We start from the raw sequence: 18,971 nt of genomic DNA, 5'->3' as shown, positions 1-18,971 counted from the left end.
TTAGGGAACATAGTTTCCAATATTTTCCCTTTACAAATCATGCTATAATTTGTCTAATCTGTGTTCTGCATATGTTGGCGTTTGTAAGATAAAAATTCCTAGAAGTAGAATTATCAGTGTATGAGCAGATTAATCTCTTTTGACCTTAATGATTATTGGCAAAGAGCTCCATATAGCGACTGTACTAGCTTAGCTTCCCATTAGCAAACTATGAAGTGTCTAGTTCTTCACATGGAAGATCACAGTGTGTGATATAGTGTGTGTACGTGGGTGTGCTCCGTGCTGGAGAGAACCCAAGATCTCACACTCAGGTTAGCTTTTCATTACTGTGCTTCAACTCCAGTCTTGTCCAGTTTTTTTATTTTTTATTTTATTTATTTATTTTTTTATTTTCATCCTTGCCAGTCAGGTGGGTTAAAACTGAAAAGCAGCTAGGCCTGTAATCCTAGGAGATCAGGAGTTCAAGTTCATCCTCTGGGCAAAATATTATCAACACAAAACCCTGTCTCAAAATATTATCTACACAAAACAACAATAAAAAAAACACCACAGAAAAGCAGTCTTTCATCTAATGTTACTGTGAGTGAAACTGAACAATTTATTAGTTTTTTTGTAAATGCTGAAAAAAAATGCTAAAAAAATTTATTGTTTGTTTTTTTGATACAGGTTTTCTCTTTGTAACAGCCCTGGCTGCCTTGGACTTACTCTGTAGAACAGGCTAGCCTTGAACTCACAGAGATCCACTCTTTTCCAAGTGCTGGGATTAAAGGATGCACCACCACAGCCCAATGATAAATGCTGTTTATATTGCTTGTTGGTCCCCCCACCCAGACAGGGTTTCTCTGTAGCTTTGGAGGCTGTAGACCAGGCTGGTCTCGAACTCACAGAGATCCACCTGCCTCTGCCTTCTAAGTGCTGGGATTAAAGGCGAGTGCCACTACTACCCTGCTGCTTGTTGTTTTTTTAATTGGTCTTTTTATTTAACTTCTTTTTCTCATTTTTTAAAAAAGATTTATCTTTGTTGCTGGGGCAATAGTGGCACATACCTCTAATCCCAGCACTCAGGAGGCAGAGGCAGAGGCAGGTGGATCTCTTTGAGTTCAAGGCTAGCCTGGTCTACAGAACCAGTTCCAGGGCAACCAGGGCTACACAGAGAAATATTGTCTTGAAAAACCAAATGAGGCCAGCCTGGTCTCCAGAGCGAGTGCCAGGATAGGCCCCTGTCTCAAAAAACCAAAAAAAAAAAAAAAGTACAAAAAAGATTTGTTTTTTATTAGTTTGTGAATATCTTGTAGTGTGAGTGTGTGTGTGTGTGTGTGTGTGTGTGTGTGTGTGTGTGTGTGTGTGTGTGTGTATGTGAGTGTAGGTGCCCTAGGAGGCTAGAGATTTTGGATCCCTCTGGAGATAGAGTTGTAAGCTATCATATCAGTGGTAGGAATTGAATTGAACCACATCTTCAAGAGCAACAGGTGCTCTCAACCACTGAACCATCTCTTCAGCCCTACTTGGCTTCCTTTCCTTCCCCCATCTCTGCCTCCTCCCTCCCTTACAGTTTTTGCAAAGCAAAGGATGAAACCCAGGGCTTTGTACAAGTGCTCTATCACTAAGCTACAGTCCTAGCCATTTTTGTTTTTGGTTTGAATTTGTGATCTTCCTGGTTTGGCTGGATCCTGAGTAGCTGGGATTACTGACATGGTGCACCTTTGTCCTCAACAGTATTTGTCTTTTGGAGTTTGGATCCTGACACATATATAGGTCAGTCTGGCTTTCAACTCATAGAGATAGGCCTGCTTCTGCCTCTAGAATGTTGGGATTAAAGGCATGTGCCATCATCCACCTGAAATTTATTTTATGTGTATATGTGAGTGCCAGCACGTATATATGTGCATTGTGTGCATGCTGGTGCCATGGAAGACAGAAGAGGGTCAGGCTATTCTAGTTTGTTTCTCTGCTGCTGTGATAAAACACTGACCAAAAGCAACTTTAGGGAGGAAAGGATTTATTTGACTTACTGGTCACAATCCATCATCAAAGGAAACTCAGGCAGTGACAACAGGGCAGTGCTATTTACCTGCTGCTTCCTCTTGCTTGCTTGCTGCCTCTTAGATAATCCAGGACTAACTGTGTAGGGGTTCCACCGCCCACAGTAGATTAGGCCCCTTTAGCCAATTAGCAGTCAAGAAAATGCCTCACAGACCTGCCCAGAGGCCAATCTGTTGGAGGCAGTTCCTCAGTTGAGGTTCCCTCTTTCCAGGTGAGACTGTAGCCAACTGAAGGTAACTTGGCAGAAGCAGTTATGAACTGCTAGGTATGAGTGCTCGAAAGCAAACTGGGAATCTCTGAAAGATCAGCAAGTGCTCTTAACCCATGAGCCATCTCTCCTGTCCCCTCCTTTCTGATATTTTAAAAATGTAATGGCTTCATAATGAATTTATATCCATTAACATTCATTTTACTTTATTACCCCTCCCCGTCGTGTGTGTGTGTGTGTGTGTGTGTGTGTGTGTGTGTGTGTGTTTTCATGTGTAAAGGTCAGAGGATAACTTGTAGGAGTGGGTTCTCTCCTTCTGCTGTGTGGGTTCCAGGTATGGGACCCAGGTTGTTAGGGTTAGAAGGAAGTGCCTTTACCTTCAATTCATTTTTTAACTTGAAAAATGTGTCTCTTGGACTAGAGAGATGGCTCAGAGGTTAAGAGCACTGGCTGTTCTTCCAGATGTCCTGAGTTCAATTCTCAGCAACCACATGATGGCTCACAACCATCTATAATGAGACTTGATACCCTCTTCTAGCTTGCAGACAGAATACTGTATACATAATAAATAATTTTTTTAAGAAAAGAAAGAAAAATGTGTCTTTTTTTTGATATGGTTTCTTTGTGTAGCCCTGGGGATGTCTTGGAACTCAACTCTGTAGACCAGGTTGATCTTGAACTCAGAGATCTGCCTGCCTCTGCCTCTGCCTCCTGAGTGCTGGGATTAAAGGCATGTGCCACTATTGCCCAGCTTCTCAAAGTACTACTTATTATTGCATTCTAGGCAGTTTCATGAAATATTCCCCTGCTTAGGAAAATTTAGGTAGTTTCCAGTTTTTTTAAACTTTGTACAATGCAAGGACTGGTCATTGATTTCCTTATTTCTGTTCTTGGCCACCCTCTGTCAGTAATGCTGAAATGGTGATGGTGTGGACCAGTTGTGCCCTCTGTTTCTTGCTGGCACTAAAATTCTGCTTCTTGATTTCAGATCTCCTTGCCACCTGTTTATCTAGGAAGGGCATTTAGATTTATTTTTTATTTTTATATTTTAAAGTATCTTATGTGTCTTTGTGAGTCTATACCTGAGGAGGCCAGAAGAGGGCGTCAAATCTCCTGGAACTGGAATTACAGGCAATTGTGAGCCTCTGGATAGGGGTGCAGGGAACCAGACTCTAGTCTAATGGAAGAGCAGCCAATGCTCTTAACCACTGGGCAATCCCTTTGGCCCCTCTATTATTAGTTGTGACCAGGCTGAGCTGGGCCATGTGAAAAGACTGGGAGGGAGAACCAGAAGCCATAAGGTCAGGAGAGCGGGAACCAAGACCAGCTGCCAAGAGGCAGAGAGGCCAAGAAACAGGCACAAAATGGCTGGGCTATATAAGAATCAGAGAAGGTGGGGGAAGAAAACCCAGCCAGTCCCTGGACTGGAGAGTTTTGGGTAGGGGGTGAGGTGAGTCAGCCAGGAGGACCCTGTAACAGGTAGACTGGCAGCCAGGGTTCACTTTGATATGTTAATAGGCACCTCAGTCAACATTGGCCATTTGTCTAGGGTTTGAGATCTGACAATTAGCACTGTACAAATTCTTATTTTTAGGTTGGGCATGGCTATATTCTCAGCACTCAGGAGGAAGAAGCAGGGTCTGGCTGTGTTGCCCAAGCTGGCCTGCACACAGGTTCCCCTTAAGCTCCTGAGAACTAGGACTGTGGCACCATGTCAGGCTTCCTTTTATGTCTTTGATGGCATGAAGATATTATTCTTCTGAGAACTGCCTGTTTTCACTTTTTTTTTCCTGTTGAATTTTTTCCTCTTGTCACAAAATTAATTTTCATTTTTTAAAAATCCATGTGACTGGGCATGATGGTACATGCCCTTAAATCCCAGGGAGGCAGAAGCAGGTGGATCTCTGTGAGTTCAGGGCCAGCCTGGATTACACAGTGAGTTCCAGGACAACCAGGACTGTAGGACTGTAACATAGAGAAACCCTGCATAAAAAAACAAAACAAACAAACAAAAAACCGGGCTGGAGAGATGGTTCAGAGATTAAGAGCACTGTCTGCTCTTCCAGAGGTTCTGAGTTCAATTCCCAGCAACCACATGGTAGCTCACAACCATCTGTAGTGAGATCTAGTGCCCTCTTCTGACTTTCACACAGAACACTATATACAGAACACTGTATACATAATAGATAAATCTTAAAAAAACAAAAACAAAACAAAAAAACAAAAGGAATCCACTAGTCTATTTGTCTGCCAAAGAAGGGATAGGTAGGTGGTGGTCATAAGCCACCTGACATAAGCACTGGGAGTCAAATTCAGGTCCTCTGGAAGAGAGGGAGGAAGCCATCTCTCAGATGACTTTTTCTCAGATGACTTTTGTTTGTTTTTGTTTTTTAAAACAGGGTTTCTCTGTAGCTTTGAAGCCTGTCCTGGAACTCACTCTGTAGACCACCTGGATTCAAACTCACAGAGATCTGCCTCTGCAAGGAAGCCAACTCTCTATACCCTTCCCAGATGCTTTCTTTCTTTCTTTCTTTCTTTCTTTCTTTCTTTCTTTCTTTCTTCCTTCCTTCCTTCCTTCCTTCCTTCCTTCCTTCCCTTCTTCTTCTTCTTCTTCTTCTTCTTCTTCTTCTTCTTCTTCTTCTTCTTCTTCCTTCCTTCCTTCCTTCTTTCTTCTTCTTCTTCTTTTTCTTTTTCCTTCTCCTCCTCCTCCTCCTCCTCTCTTATATACATTCTGGCTTCTGTCTGTATTTACTGGGTAGTATATTTGCATGGTACTGTTCTCATTCAGGCTCTGGGTAGGCTTCAGCAGTACAAATGTTACACCCATGTGTTGGCCTAGGAAAAAAAGTGATACCTTAGCCATTTGCTATGGCTGACATTGCAGCTTTCAGGCAGGTCCAAACCATACAGATGGCTCAATCCTTGACAGCATAGGGCGTTATGGCTGTGTAGGTCTAGGAAGATTTCTTAGCCCTTGACACTGGCCATTGTCACAGCTCTTGGCTTGGGGTCTGAGACATTTGGCTCCAAAGACATCACTGCTGTCTGGAACTCTTCCAGCAACCAGGATGTGCAGTCTCTCCTCTGACTCTGTACAGCCTTTTCTTTCCCTTCATTCTCAGCTCTCTTCCCTCCCCTGCTGTCTCTCTACTGTTAGAGCCTTTCTTTTTCCTCTCTGTGTTTCTCTCTCTTGTTGATGTTGTCTTTGTTTGTTTGAGACAGGGTCTCAGATACCCCAGACTGGACTCAAAGTCATTAGGCAAAGCTGGCCTTGAACTCCTGATCCTCCTACTTCTACCTTCCAGGTTCTTGGATTACAGGCACGAGCCACACACCAGACTCTTGGACTACTCAGTTGCTTCTTCAGCTGTTGAGCAGCTGGTGACCTGGCTGCTTTTACACCTTGGCCTGTGGGCTGTTCAGTTGTTGCTGTGACTGCTCCGCCACTGCCTCTGCGATTGCTGCTGTGATGCTGTCTCTGTTGCTTCATTCTGTGTCGCCAGCTGAGTCCACACTACTCAAAGTAGACAAGAAAAGACTATTCAAGAAATGCCTCTTATAGGCCCACAGTTGGAACACCAGTGAGGGGGTATCTTCCAGTCCACTCACTGAGCATGGGCAGTTTGCTTCTATGGCCAGAAGAAGGAGTGTTTGAACCAATCACAGTGTGCTTCTTCAGTGCAGTCACAGAAGGTCCTCTGCTAGACCCCCAGGGGTGGTGATCTTCTGGCCTAGGTGGGAATGGATACAGAGTCATCTAGAGTTCACTGAGGCTTGTAATAGCAAAATGTCTGGTACAAAACAGCCCTGGCAAAAACTGCCTTCAGGAACCAGGGTAAGCAGTTGTGACCACAGTCCTATCATCTCCTGATGGCTTCTGTGTAGTGTTCAGAACTGCTGGTCTGCTCATTTGACTGACAGTTCTTTTACTCAAGGAAGCCAGAGCAGGAGGGAAGAGTCCAGCAGCTGCCAGTTAGGAAGTCAAAGTAGCAACTGTGCTTCGCTTATTTATAGGAAAATGATCATGGGAAGTGCTTACAATAAGAACTCAATGATGTTGGGTTGGGTGCTGGCTTTAATCCCAGCAGAGACAGGCACATCTCTGAGTTGGAAGCCAGCCTGGTCAACAGATACAGAGTGAGTTACAGGACAGTCAGAGCTACACAGAGAAAGCCTGTCTCAAAAAACAAAAACAACAACCAACCAACCAGACAAAAATAACTTAATGAAGGGCCAGGCATAGTGGCTCACACCTTTAATTCTCAGGCAGAGGCAGGCAGATCTCGTGAGTTTGAGGCCAGCCTGGTCTACACAGCCAGTTCCAGGCCAGCTAGGGCTTCATAGTGAGACCCTGTCTTAAAACAAAACAAAAATCCTTGATGAGGTCTGGAGGGATGGATCAATATTTATCTTATTTAGTGTCCTATTGCTGTGAAGAGACACCATGATCACAGCAACTCTTTTTTTTTTTTTCTCCCTTCGAGACAGGGTTTCTCTGTGGCTTTGGGGGTTGTCCTGGAACTTGCTCTTGTAGATCAGGCTGGTCTCGAACTCACAGAGATCCACCTGCCTCTGCCTCCTGAGTGCTGGGATTAAAGGTGTGAGCCACCACTGCCCGGCTAGACCACAGCAACTCTTATAAAGGAAAACATTTCACTGGGGCTGGCTTACAGTTTCAGGGGTTTAGTCCGTTATCATGATGGCAGGAAGCACAGTGGAAAGCAGACAGACATGGTGCTGGAGAGGTAGCTGAGAGTTCTATATCCTGATTGGCAGGCTACTGAAAAGAAAGACATTGGGTCTGGCTTGAGCATTTAACACCCCCCTCCCTGTAATATACTTCCTTCAACAAGGCCACACCACCTAGTCCCTGCCAAGTAGCACCACTCCCTAATGACCAAGTATTCAAATCTCCCATCCAAATCACAGCAGTGGTTAAGACCATGTGCTGCTCTTGAGGAAAGGACTCAGGTTTAGTGTTATGATAAATCTTTCCTATATTTCACCTTTATGATTGTTAATTTTGGATACTTTACACTGTTAAGTTTTAATCCTCTTTTAGACTAAAAGGGGAATTGTAGGAGAAGCTGCCCGCTTAGGGGTGTGCATGCCTGTGAGGGCGTGGTCAGGGTGACGTAGAGTGAGAGGTTCAGGTGGATTTCACTTTTAGTTTCACTTTTTGGCTTGCTGAATAGACTGCTGCTGCACCAGCTGGCTAGGTCGCTCTGTAAGTAAGGCTTTTCCCTATTAAATACCCTTATATTTCTATTTGGCTCCGTATTGGTAATTTCCCACTTTAGTTTCTGGCATCCCTTCTGGGTGGCTTACAACCACCTGTAACTCCAGTTCAAGGCACCTGCACTCATATGTGCACACCCAACCCATATGCCCAATTAAAAACAAATCTTAAAAATTAGGGAAAGAACTTGATCTGTCTGCCATCTTGGGACCTATTGCCACTTCCCATCCTACTTAAAAAGGCTAGGAGATTCTGCTGCAGCCTTTGTTACCTTGTGATATGCTGGTGTGGAGAGATCCTAGGGAAGCTGTTTGGTGTCCCAAAAATCTGTTAATGGGATTGTATTAGTTAGGGCTTTTATTGTTGATAAAACACCATAACTAAAGCAATTTATAAAAAAGAGGTAAATTGGGGAGGCAGAGGCAGGCAGATCTCTGTGAATTCAAGGCCAGCCTGGTCTCTAGAGCAAGTGCCAGGATAGGCTCCAAAGCTACACAGAGAAACCCTGTCTCTAAAAACAAAACAAAACAAAGAGGTAAATTGTGCTTACATAGCAGGGAGGTGGTGGCGCACTCCTTTAATCCCAGCACTTGGATTAAAGGCAGAGGCAGAGGCAGAGGCAGGCGGATCTCTGTGAGTTCCAGGCTAGCCTGGTCTACACAGTGAGTTCCAGGACAGCTAGGACTGTTACACAGAGAAACCCTGTCTTAAAAAACAAAACAAAAATTGGGCTTATAGTTTCAGAGGGTTAGAGTCTACGATGGTGGACTGAAGGCATGGCAGCAGTCAGCTAAAGCAATAGCAAGAGTGGACACTGGGAATAGAATGTTTGAAACCTCAAAGACTGACTCCAGTGACACACCTCCTCCAATAAGGCCACACCTTTAATCCATCCCAAACAGTTCAGTCAACCACAGGAACAGATACCATTTGAAGTTGTAGCCGTGGACCACACTTGGCAGAATGTGGCAGAATTCGGATGCTGCTGGTGGTCCTAACTCAGTGTGTAGACCAGGCTGGCCTTGAACTCACAAAGATCCTTTTGCCTCTGACTCCGAAGTACTGGGACTAAAGGCACCACCACACCTGGCCTAATTTCATTTTTCTTAACAGCTGAATAATAGTCCATTGTATAAGTGTATCATATTTTCATTATCCATTCATCAGTTGATGGACATGTAGGCTGTTTCCAATTCCTGACTAGAATAGAATATTATGAATAGAGTAGCAATGAACATGGATGAGCAAGTTATTTCTTTGGAAGGATGTAGAGTCCTTTGGGTATATCACAGAGTGGTATAGCTAGCTGGAGCTTGAGGTAGATTGATTCTCAGTTTCCGGAGGAACCACCACACTGATTTCCATAAAGAGTGTACCAATTTGCATTCCCATCAACAATGAATGAGTGTTTTCCCCACATCTCACCAGCATGTGATGTCATAGTTTTTATTGATCTTGGACATTCTAACTGTGGTAAGAAGAAACCTCAAAGTAGTTTTAATTGGAAATTCCCTGAAGACTAAGGACTTTAAACATTGCTTTAATGTGTTTCTTGGTCATTTATGTTTCATCTTTTGAAAATTCTCTACTTAGTTCTGTATCAATTTTTAGTTGGGTTATTTGTTTTCTTGATGTTCAACTTTTTAAAATTTTTTATGTGTTCTAGGTGCTAACTCTATATCAAATTTATAATTGGTAAAGATACTTTCTCATTCTGTAGGCTGCTGTGATCCTGGGTGTGGGGCCAGCTGGGCTGGAGAGCAAGACATAGTCTTAAATAAATACATAGAGTATTTTAAAAATTCCTTTTGGGGGCTGGAGAGATGGCATATCAGGTAAGAGCACTGACTACTCTTCCAGTAAGTCCTGAGTTCAATTTCCAGCAACCACATGATGGCTCAGAATTATCCGTAGTGAGACCTGCTGCCCTCTTCTAGCCTGCAGACATACATGCAGACAAAACGCTGCACATGATAAATAAATAAATAAATCTTAAAAAATTCCTTTTGATAGTATTTTTCTAATTGCCTAATTAACTCTGTCAGTAAAGTGCTTGTTGCATGTGCTGGTTCAATCCCTAGCACCCATATGTACAGAAATAAGCATCTATAATTTCAGTACTGGGGAGATGGAGACAGTCTGGGGCTTGCCAGCCAGGTCAGATGAATCAGTGAGTTCCAGGTTCAGAGACAGACCCTTCCTCAGAAAATAAGGTGGAGAGCCATTGAAGAAGACACCTGAGGTTGACCTCTGGCCTCTGCACACTTGTACACACATACACACATGCAAAGAACGTTCCAATACTATCTCCTTCACTTACGTTATCTTTATCAACTTTACGTTATCACTTTACTCAAACTTTAATTTTTAGTTAGTATATAACCTGTTTCTTTTTTTATAGTAAAATTCCTTTTTTTCATTTTTTAAATTTGAATTAGAAACAAGATTGTTTTACATGTCAATCCCAGTTCCCTCTCCCTCCCCTCCTCCCCTACCACCTCCCCTAACAAACACCCTACCTATCACATATCCTTTCTGCTCCCCAGGGATGGTGAAGCCTTCCATGGGGGGGGGTCATAAGAGTTTGTCATATCCTTTGGGATAGGGCCTAGGCCCACCTCCGTGTGTCTTGGCTCAGGGAGTATCCCTCTATGTGAATTGGGCTCCCAAAGTCCACACCTATGCTAGGGATAAGTACTGAACTACAACAGGAGGTCCTGTAGATTTCTGAGGTTTCCTCACTGATACCCATGTTCCTGGGGTCTGGATCAGTCCCATGCTGGTATCCCAGCTATCAGTCTGGGGAGCAAGAGTTCCCCGGTGTTCAGGTCAGCTGTTTCTGTGGGTTTCACCAGCCTGGTCTGGACCCCTTTGCTCATCACTTGTCCTTCTCTGCTGGATGAGGGCTATTGGGTGGTATATAAGTCAGTCATCAATCTCATTATCAGGGAGGGCATTTAAGGTAGCCTCTCCTCTGTTGCTTAGATTGTTAGCTGGTGTCATCTTTGTAGATCTCCAGACATTTCCCTAGTGCCTGATTTCTCTGTAAACCTAAAATGTCTCCCTCTATTATGGTATCTCCATTCTTGTTATCTTCTATTCTTCCCCTGACTCAACCTTTCTGCTCCCTCATGTCCTCTGCATCCCTTCTCTTCTTCCCTTCTCATTCTCCTAGCTCCCTCCCCCACCTGTGTTTCATTATGCCTTTTATACATGTATAAAATGCTATATAGATCATTGTACATAACTCATATTTGCCCCCCACCATTTTTTTTTTTTTGAGAAAGGGTTTCTCTGTGTAGCCCTGGCTGTCCTGGAACTCATGCTGCAGGTCATTCTGGTTTTGAACTCAGAGATCAGCCTGCCTCAGATTAAAGGCATGAGCCATCACTGCCCAGCTTATTCCTCAACCTTTTTTCAGCCTTTGTCTTCTCTTTTAAAACACAGGAATGAGCATTAAAGACAGTGATATAGTTGAATTTAAAAGAAAAGAAGAAATCATAGAATCTTTGCTTTTAGCCAGTTACATTGGAGCAGGTCTGGGACTGGACAGAATATGGAGACCCACAGTTGCAGAGGAGAGCTGGAAGGAAGTGTGTGCTGCCTGCAGGATGCTGTGGCCTTCTGTCTGTCTGTCTGGTTTTTTGGGACAAGGTCTCTTTTTAGAGCCCTGGCTGGTCTAGAACTTACTGTGCACCCAGACTGGCTTAGAATGTACAGAGATTCATACCTGTTTCTGTCTTCTGAGTGCTGGGATCAAAGGCCAGGGCTAACACATTGGGTTCCTTGTGGGAAACACAATAAATAAATATGGAGAGAATAACCTTTAAAAACAGACTGGGTGTGATGGTGCACGCCTTTAATCCCAGCACTCTGGAGTCAGAAGAAGGCGGATCTCTAAGTCTGAGCACAGCCTGGTCTACAGAGTGAGTTCCAGAACAGCCAGAGCTGTTATGCAGAGAAACGCTGTCTCGGACTCTCCCCCCCTAAAAACAAAACAAAACACAAACCAAACCAGTAAAAAAATTTCCTTCCGTGAATTCAGATAGGTCTAGGATGCGTTATGTATTTAACCGCTATTTACTTAAATGGTCTCCGTCTAGTACCAATTCTCCCAATTAAGTCGGAACAAGCCTAGCATGATGATACACAGCTGAAATCCTTGCATTTGGGAAGTGGGGGGTGCAGGAGGATAAATAGTTTAAAGTCATCCTCAGTCACACAGAGGATTCAGGCAAACCTGGGCTCCAAGAGGCCCTCTCAAAGCAAAACAACCTCGCACCCCATCCCAACCGCAAACAAAACCAAATAGGGAGCAGAGGATTCTGGGTTTTGTAGTAGAGTTTCAATGAGCGCCCATACGTGCAAGAGACTACATTTCCCTGAAGCCAGTTGTCAGCTTGGTCCCGCCTCCTAACTTCCGGCGTCGCTGCATTTTTCTGAGGCCAATCAGAGGGCGGGGTTTGTCTGTTCCCGGATCTCTGATTGGTGCGTTCGACCGGGTTCCTGAGTTCAAATTTTCAACCGTACCGGTTGGGCTCCGAGGCGGACGGGCAGTGCTGGCTTCTTAGAGTTGGTGCAAGGATAAGCCGGGTAAGTGGTGGGAAGGTGAGGGGGAGCAGCGGTGCCCCGGGAGCCATTCCTCCAGTTTTCCGAGAGGGAAGGGATCCTCCGGGCAGGCCCTGACAGCCTAGGCGGCGCGCGGCCTTCGGTGACTGGGCTTTGCCTAGAGCCTCCGACTCGGAGTCGGAATTCGTGGGAATCCCGGAGCAGAGGCTGCTCCAGGCTGTCGGGCCCTAGATGGTAACTACTGTTCGTGCTAGCACTGCTCTCCAATCTCTACATTACACTTTGCATGAAGCGCTCTTTAAGGAAGGAACCTGAGGCCAAGTGGGTGGAAATAGCCCTGCCATTAAGTAGCATTGTAGAGAAGAGATGTGATCGCCACCAACCGCTTTTGTCTGAGATAGGAAAGTAAATTTGGTGTTCTGCCAACATGGTTGAGGCAGAGTTTAATTCCACTTTGATTGTCTTCTGTTTGGGATATAAAATTCGTTTTATGTTATCCTTATTATAAGTATTCAGGCATTAATTCATTCATTAATCAATTTATTCTTTCTGCCTCTTTATCTTCCTTTCCTGGGACATTTATAGGTTGGAGGGGAAGGAAAGTTGTGACCCAGATCATATAGTTGGGCGTACCCCCTTTTTCTTGATTTGTAATCGCATATAATTTTCTCAGTAGCAAAGACTCCCACCAAACTATTTCTGCTTGCTCTCCCCTCCAACTTCCAGGCTTATCCTTATTTTGTATCTTCACATCCTTTGCCTTTATTTGACTTTTTCTCATTAAAAAAATACAAGTTACTAAAGAACTATTTGCTACTATAGTAAAAATATTCCTTTTGTTGTTTTGAGACAGGGTCTCTCCACATAGCCTTAGCTGTCCTGGAACTCATTATGTTGTCCAGGCTGGCCTCAAACTCACAAAGATCTGCCTGCTTCTGCCTCTCAATGCTGGGATTAAAGGCATGTGCCACTATGCCTGGCTAATAAGAATATTTTTGTGTCTAGCCTCCGTGTATTACACCACCTGTCAAGCGCCACCCCCCCAATCATGCTGTGGACCATTTGTTGATTTAAAAGTGTCTGTTCAGTAGTATCAGGTTGTCATTTTTGGTTTAAAATTTTTGTGACTTTTAGCTAACTGCACCAACCCGTTGGCCTTTGAGAGTATATTGTGTGCTTAGGTTAGTTGATGTTAGATACTGTATGTATACAGATACATGATATAGTCAAGGGTTTTTAGTATACCTGAGGACAAAATGGTTGATTCTTTGTTTGTGTGTTAGTGTGGTATTAGGGTCTGAACCCAGTGCTAATGGTGGGGGGAGTAGCTGGGGTACTCTGTCCTTTTTGTGTGTCTGATAATAATAATGATGATTACTGTTGAGATAGGGTCTTGTAGCCCAGCATGGGCCTGAAAGAAGCTGTGTAGCATAGGCTATTCTTAAACTCCCAATCCTCCTTCCTTCATGCCGGAGTGCTGGGTTTGCATTACCACACTAGGTGCTCGGGACTCAGTGCCCAGGTGTTTGTGTGTGCTAAACAAGAACTCTACCAATTTTATTTTCAAGACAAACTGGGGAAGTTACTGTTATATAAATAAAAAAAATGTTTTTGTTTTGTAAGGATTCTGGCAATTTAGAGGTGAAGGAGATGGATGAGACTTAATACAGGAAAGGTTGGATTTCTGAAGTGTGTGGGATATAAGCTGACTCTTTCTTGAAAAGCAGGGTTTGGCTAGGCGGGATGAGAACGGCCAGGTTGCATTCTATTGAACTGGATGGATAGGAAGGTCCTACTAAGTTGACAGCAAATAGTAAGTGTGAAAAATACTGGAACATACTAAGTAGGTTGGCAAATTTGAGGTTTTCTAGTATGTAAATAAAAGCATTTTTCCCCTGCTTCAAGACAGGGTTTCTCTGTGAAGCACTGGCTGTCCTGGAACTCACTCTGTATATAGACCGAGCTGGCCTCCAACTCAAGATCCACTTGCCTCTGCCTCCCAAGTGCTGGGATTAAGGGTATATACCACCACTGCCTAGCTCAATAAAAGCATTCTTTTGGCCAGGTCTATGCTAATGTTGGAGTTAGAACAAAATTCTCATCATATTAAGTATAATTAAGTTTGTTCAAGAGAAAGTTATATGGAAAAGTAGTACTGAATTTTATATTTCCTTTATATATTTTTTTCTTATAGCTTTTCTTGGATTTGTTTCCTACAGTGTAAACCTGTGTAACTAACTTCTTCCCTTTAAAATATATTTAAAAAGACTTTTTGTTTTGTTTTGTTTTAAACTTTTGGGAGAGGAACAGGAGAAATTACATATCCTTTCACAAACTTACTATTTTTGCCATGGTATAGTTTAGGAAGCAGAATTGATAATGGTGTGATTGACTAACCTGAGGGTTTTTTTTTAATTTATTTATTTTATTCATCAGATCCCACTATAAATGGTTGTGAACCACCACATAGTTGCTGGAAATTGAACTCAGGACCTCTAAGAAAGAACACTAGTGCTCTTAATCTGGTGAGCCATCTCTCCAGTCCCTTAGCCTGAGTTATTATGTAGATAGATTTGTATTTGAGACAGAGATATATAAAGCCCAAGGTCCTCTTTATAAGAAAAAGATGGAATTAAACATAAATAGAAATGTGTTGTATTAGTGAGGGTCTCTAAACAAACAGAATTTATAGACTGGAGATATATGTATGGGATTTATTAGAAAATGGCTTACAGGCTGTGGCCCAGCTAATTCAACAATGACTGTCTACCAGAGGAAGAATCCAGGAGTTATTCAGTCCATGAGGCTGGATGTCTTAGCTGGTCCTCAGAATCTTGAAGAAGTAGGCTCTAGTGCCAGAGAAGGAATTTACCTGTGAGAGCAAGCAGGCAAAGACAGCAATCTTTCTTCCAAGTCCTTTATATAGGCTGCCAGCAGAAGGTGTGGCCCATATATATATATATATATATTTTTTTTTTTTTGGTTTTTCAAGACAGGTTTCTCTGTGGCTTTTGGAGGCTGTCCTGGAACTAGCTCTTGTAGACCAGGCTGGCCTCGAACTCACAGAGATCTGCCTGCCTCTGCCTCCCGAGTGCTGGGATTAAAGGCGTGGGCCACCAACGCCCGGCATGGTGTGGCCCTTATTAAAAGGTGGATCCCACCCCAAAAAGATCTGGATTAAAGGTGTATTTTCCCACCTCAAGAGATTCTGTCTAAAAGTGGGTCTTCCCATTTCAAATGATTTAATTAAGAAAAAAAATCCTTCACAGGTTTACTCAGCTGCTTGGGTTTTAGTTAATTCTACATGTAATTAGGTTGACAACCAATAGCCATCACAAGTTGACCCCTTGTCAACTTGGCACACAATCATATATGCTATGATTAATTTCCAAATGATAATAAGCAGGTTATAAACACACCTGACATGATGAAACTATCCAACATACAACCACAAATGCAATATGAATGTTAGAATAGATGGCAATGTCCCTTGAGGGACATTAAGATTCTTTTGGTATCTTTTGGAGCCTATCCTGGCACTTGCTCTGGAGACCAGGCTGGCCTCGAACTCACAGAGATCCACCTGCCTCTGCCTCTGGAGTGCTGGGATTAAAGGCATGTGCCACCAATGCCCGACACTGATAATTCTTTTAATTGATGCTGCATTGCATGATAAAGAAATTGAGGAAAGAAAATACAATCTGTACAAAAACAAAATATGACAGAAACACTCATGTCAATTATCCTCATTTCTGCAATTGATCACGAAGCCTTAGCTGGTATTTATAACTACCTACCTCTAATAACCATCCTGTATTTCCTCCACCTTCAGTAAGTTCTTGGCCTTTTTCCTGGAGGAGTGACCCATAACTTCCATTTTTGAAGGGTCTGTGCCCTTTTTCATCCTGTCTGGATAGATTGTTGTAGTTTCCAATTGGCTTTAATCACAGGATATGGTAGCACCAAGAGATGCCCTAAAGAATCCCCTGTACTCCAGAAAAATCTTTTTTACCTCCATTATGGAAAAACAATTCAATTTCCCCTTGGTAATCTGAATCAATCACCCCGTCCTGACACTGTTATTCCTTTCTTAGCCAAAGTGGCCAGGGGAACATCTGAACTTCCAGTTCAGTGGAATATTTGTTGTGGCCCCTGGCAGGAGTGCTACCCACTCTGGAATCAAAACTTGTAGATCAGCAGAATTTAAGGCTGAGGGAGCAGGAAATAAAAATTTTCCTAGTTACTAGGGGTGATAGTGAGTGGAACTATTACCTTTCCACTTCCTTGATTCCTGGACCCTTGAATCCTGGCTATGGGAAAAACTACCACATATTGGACACTGATTCAAATCTGGAGAATCCTGCCCCAACCCTCCATGCTGCTGCCACCTAATTGGTACTATCACTTTCTTCAAAAGGCCATTCCATCTTTCTGTCAGGCCACCAGATGGTGGGGAACATGGTGCAGTGGATTGCGTGATTGTGGGCCCACTGTTGCACTTCTGGCTGTGCAGTGTGATAATCAGCAGCAAAACTGTGTTGAGCACCATGACAGTGGATAAGGCATTCTGTAATCAACAGATCATGGTTTTGGTAGAAGCGGTACATGCAGGAAAGGCAAATCCATAACCAGAATTAGTATCTACTTTAATAAGGACAAATGCTATCCTTTCAATGGAGGAAGTGGTCCAATTTAGTCAAGCTGCCACCAGGTCACTGTCTGGTCATTGCAGAGAATGGTGCTATCTCTGGGGCTCAGTGCTGGTCTCTGCTGTTGGCAGATCTGGCACTCAGCAGCAGTTGTAGCCAGGTCAGCCTTGGTGAATGGAAGTCCATGCTGTCAAGCCCATGCATAGCCCCCATATCTATCACCATGGCCACTTTGTTCTTGGGCCCATTGGGCAATGATAGGAATGGCTGGGGAAAGAGTGTGACTATCCACAGCATGGGTCATCTTATCTCCTTGATTATTGAACTCCTTAGCTGAAGTCACCTTTTGTGAACATTTACATGGGACACAAGTATCTTCATATCCTTTACCCGTTTGGAGAAATCTGTTCACAAAATTCTTCCCCAGATATCTTTCTTATCAATTTTATAATCATGTTCTTTTCAAGTCCCTGATCATCCAGCAATTGGCTTCAGCCTATGAATCAGAGAACAATTGTATGTCTAGCTGTTTCTCCTTCCCAACATAATGTGTGACCATGACTACTGCCCAAAGTAAAGCCCACTGTGAAGATTTCTTTTCGACAGTGCCTTGCATGGCTCCAGAAAGGGGTTGTAATGCTGCAGCTGTCTACTTCTGGGTGGTGCCTGAATAATGTGCAGAACCACCAGTAAAGCAGGCCCTAGTCTTCTCTTCCTCAGTCAACTGGTTATGAGGCTGTAGGTGCACGCTTGGCAGCAGATGGCATTGTAAGGGGAGAAGAAACCATAGGCATTTGTACAACTTTTTCATGTAACTTGCTTGTGCCTTCAGGACCTGGTTGGCCAATCACATATATACTACTTATTTCTATTTAATAATAGATTGCTGCTGTGCATGTCCTACTTTATGGTTTGCTGAGCTGTATAACACTCAACTTTTGATGGCTAGCTCAGGTCACATGATGGCCCATTGCCAAATTTTCAATGTTCACTAAGGCCCAATAGCAGGTCTCTCAAAGCCTTTCTCCAGAATCCCCGAAGGTCTCGAGTGATTCATCTATAGGGGCCTGCCAAAAGCTCCAAACAGCATCCTTCAAGTACCATCAGGTTTGCTAGATGATAGGGTCCAAGTGTTAGAGCAGCCTGCACAGCAGACTGGACCTGTTGGAGAACCTTCTCCTGTTCCAGGCCCTACTGAAAGCTAGAAATCTTTGGTATGAGAATCAGAATAACACACCCAAGTGAGCAGTGTTCTATCTCCAGAATCCAAATAGGCCCACTAAACTGTGCGTCTTTCTGGTGGTGGGAGGGGTTAAGGTACAATAACTTATCTTTCACCTTAGAAGGAATATCTCTGCATGCCTTGCACCATTGAACTCTTAAGAATTTCACTGAGATAGAAGGCTCTTAAATTTTGTTTGGATTAGCCCCGCAGTAGTGGAGAGTGCCTTTAACCCCAGCACTTAGGAGGCAGAGACAGGAGGATCTCTGTGAGTTCAAGACCAGCCTGGTCTACAGAATAAGTTCCAGGACAGCCAAGGCTACATGGAGAAACCCTATCTTGAAAAACCAAAAAAAAATTTTTTTGGTTGGATTTATTTCCTATGCTCTGATGTGCATATGTATTACCAACAAGTTCAAAGTGGTTGCTCTCTCCTGCTCACGTGGTCCAATTGACATAATGGTGTCAGTACAGTGCAGCAATGTGATATTTTGTGGAAGAGACAGAAGTTATGAGACCGGACTGGAGAGTTAACTGTATCCATGAGGTAAAACTATAAAGGTATACTGCTTGCATTGCCAACTGAAAGCAAGTTCCTTCTGGTGGTTATAGGCAGGTCCTGGGAAAAAGGCATTTGCTAGATCAATGCCTGCATACTGTGTAGCAGGGGTGTGCTAACCTGCTAAAGGTTCAAGTGGGAACACTGCATCTGATACAGCAGCTGCCATCAGAATCACTACTTGATTGAATTTTCTTGCTTTTTTTTCCTTCTGTTTATCGTGACAGGGTTTCCCTGTATAGCCCTGGTTGTCCTGGAGTTCACTCTATAGACCAGGCTGGCCTCAAACTCAAGAGATCCCCCTGACTCTGCCTCCTGAGGGCTAGGGTCAATGATGTACCCTGCCCCCCTCAGCCTGGCTTTTTGATTGAGTTTTCAATAGTCAACTTTTGAACATTCTCCATGATTCATTATGTGGTGGGAGCCTCTGCTCTTGATGGTAGGCACCGGTTTCTGCAGTTCCTCCAGGAATGTGATACTGT

The 18,971-nt window shown here is 43.5% G+C and overlaps 1 protein-coding gene across 4 annotated transcripts in view; it reads left to right on the top strand.

Annotated features, from left to right (window-relative positions):
- Positions 1 to 11,926: 11,926 nt before the first annotated feature.
- Tpx2 (TPX2 microtubule nucleation factor) overlaps positions 11,927 to 18,971 on the top strand; it is a 46,420-nt gene continuing 39,375 nt past the window's right edge. For 2 of the 4 annotated variants that reach the window (XM_027421491.2, XM_027421489.2), the window contains exon 1: positions 11,928 to 12,083. The gene's annotated coding sequence lies outside the window, so the exon portion shown is untranslated. Of the gene's footprint in view, positions 12,084 to 12,269; positions 12,294 to 18,971 lie in introns of those variants that run through there. The other 2 variants (XM_027421492.2, XM_027421490.2) reach the window with 2 other exon arrangements.

This window comes from Cricetulus griseus, chromosome 6, assembly GCF_003668045.3.
Source record: "Cricetulus griseus strain 17A/GY chromosome 6, alternate assembly CriGri-PICRH-1.0, whole genome shotgun sequence".
In the NCBI taxonomy this organism is placed as follows: Eukaryota; Metazoa; Chordata; class Mammalia; order Rodentia; family Cricetidae; genus Cricetulus; species Cricetulus griseus.
Note: the sequence above shows the minus strand (reverse complement) of the source record. Positions and strands in the feature narration are given on the sequence as shown.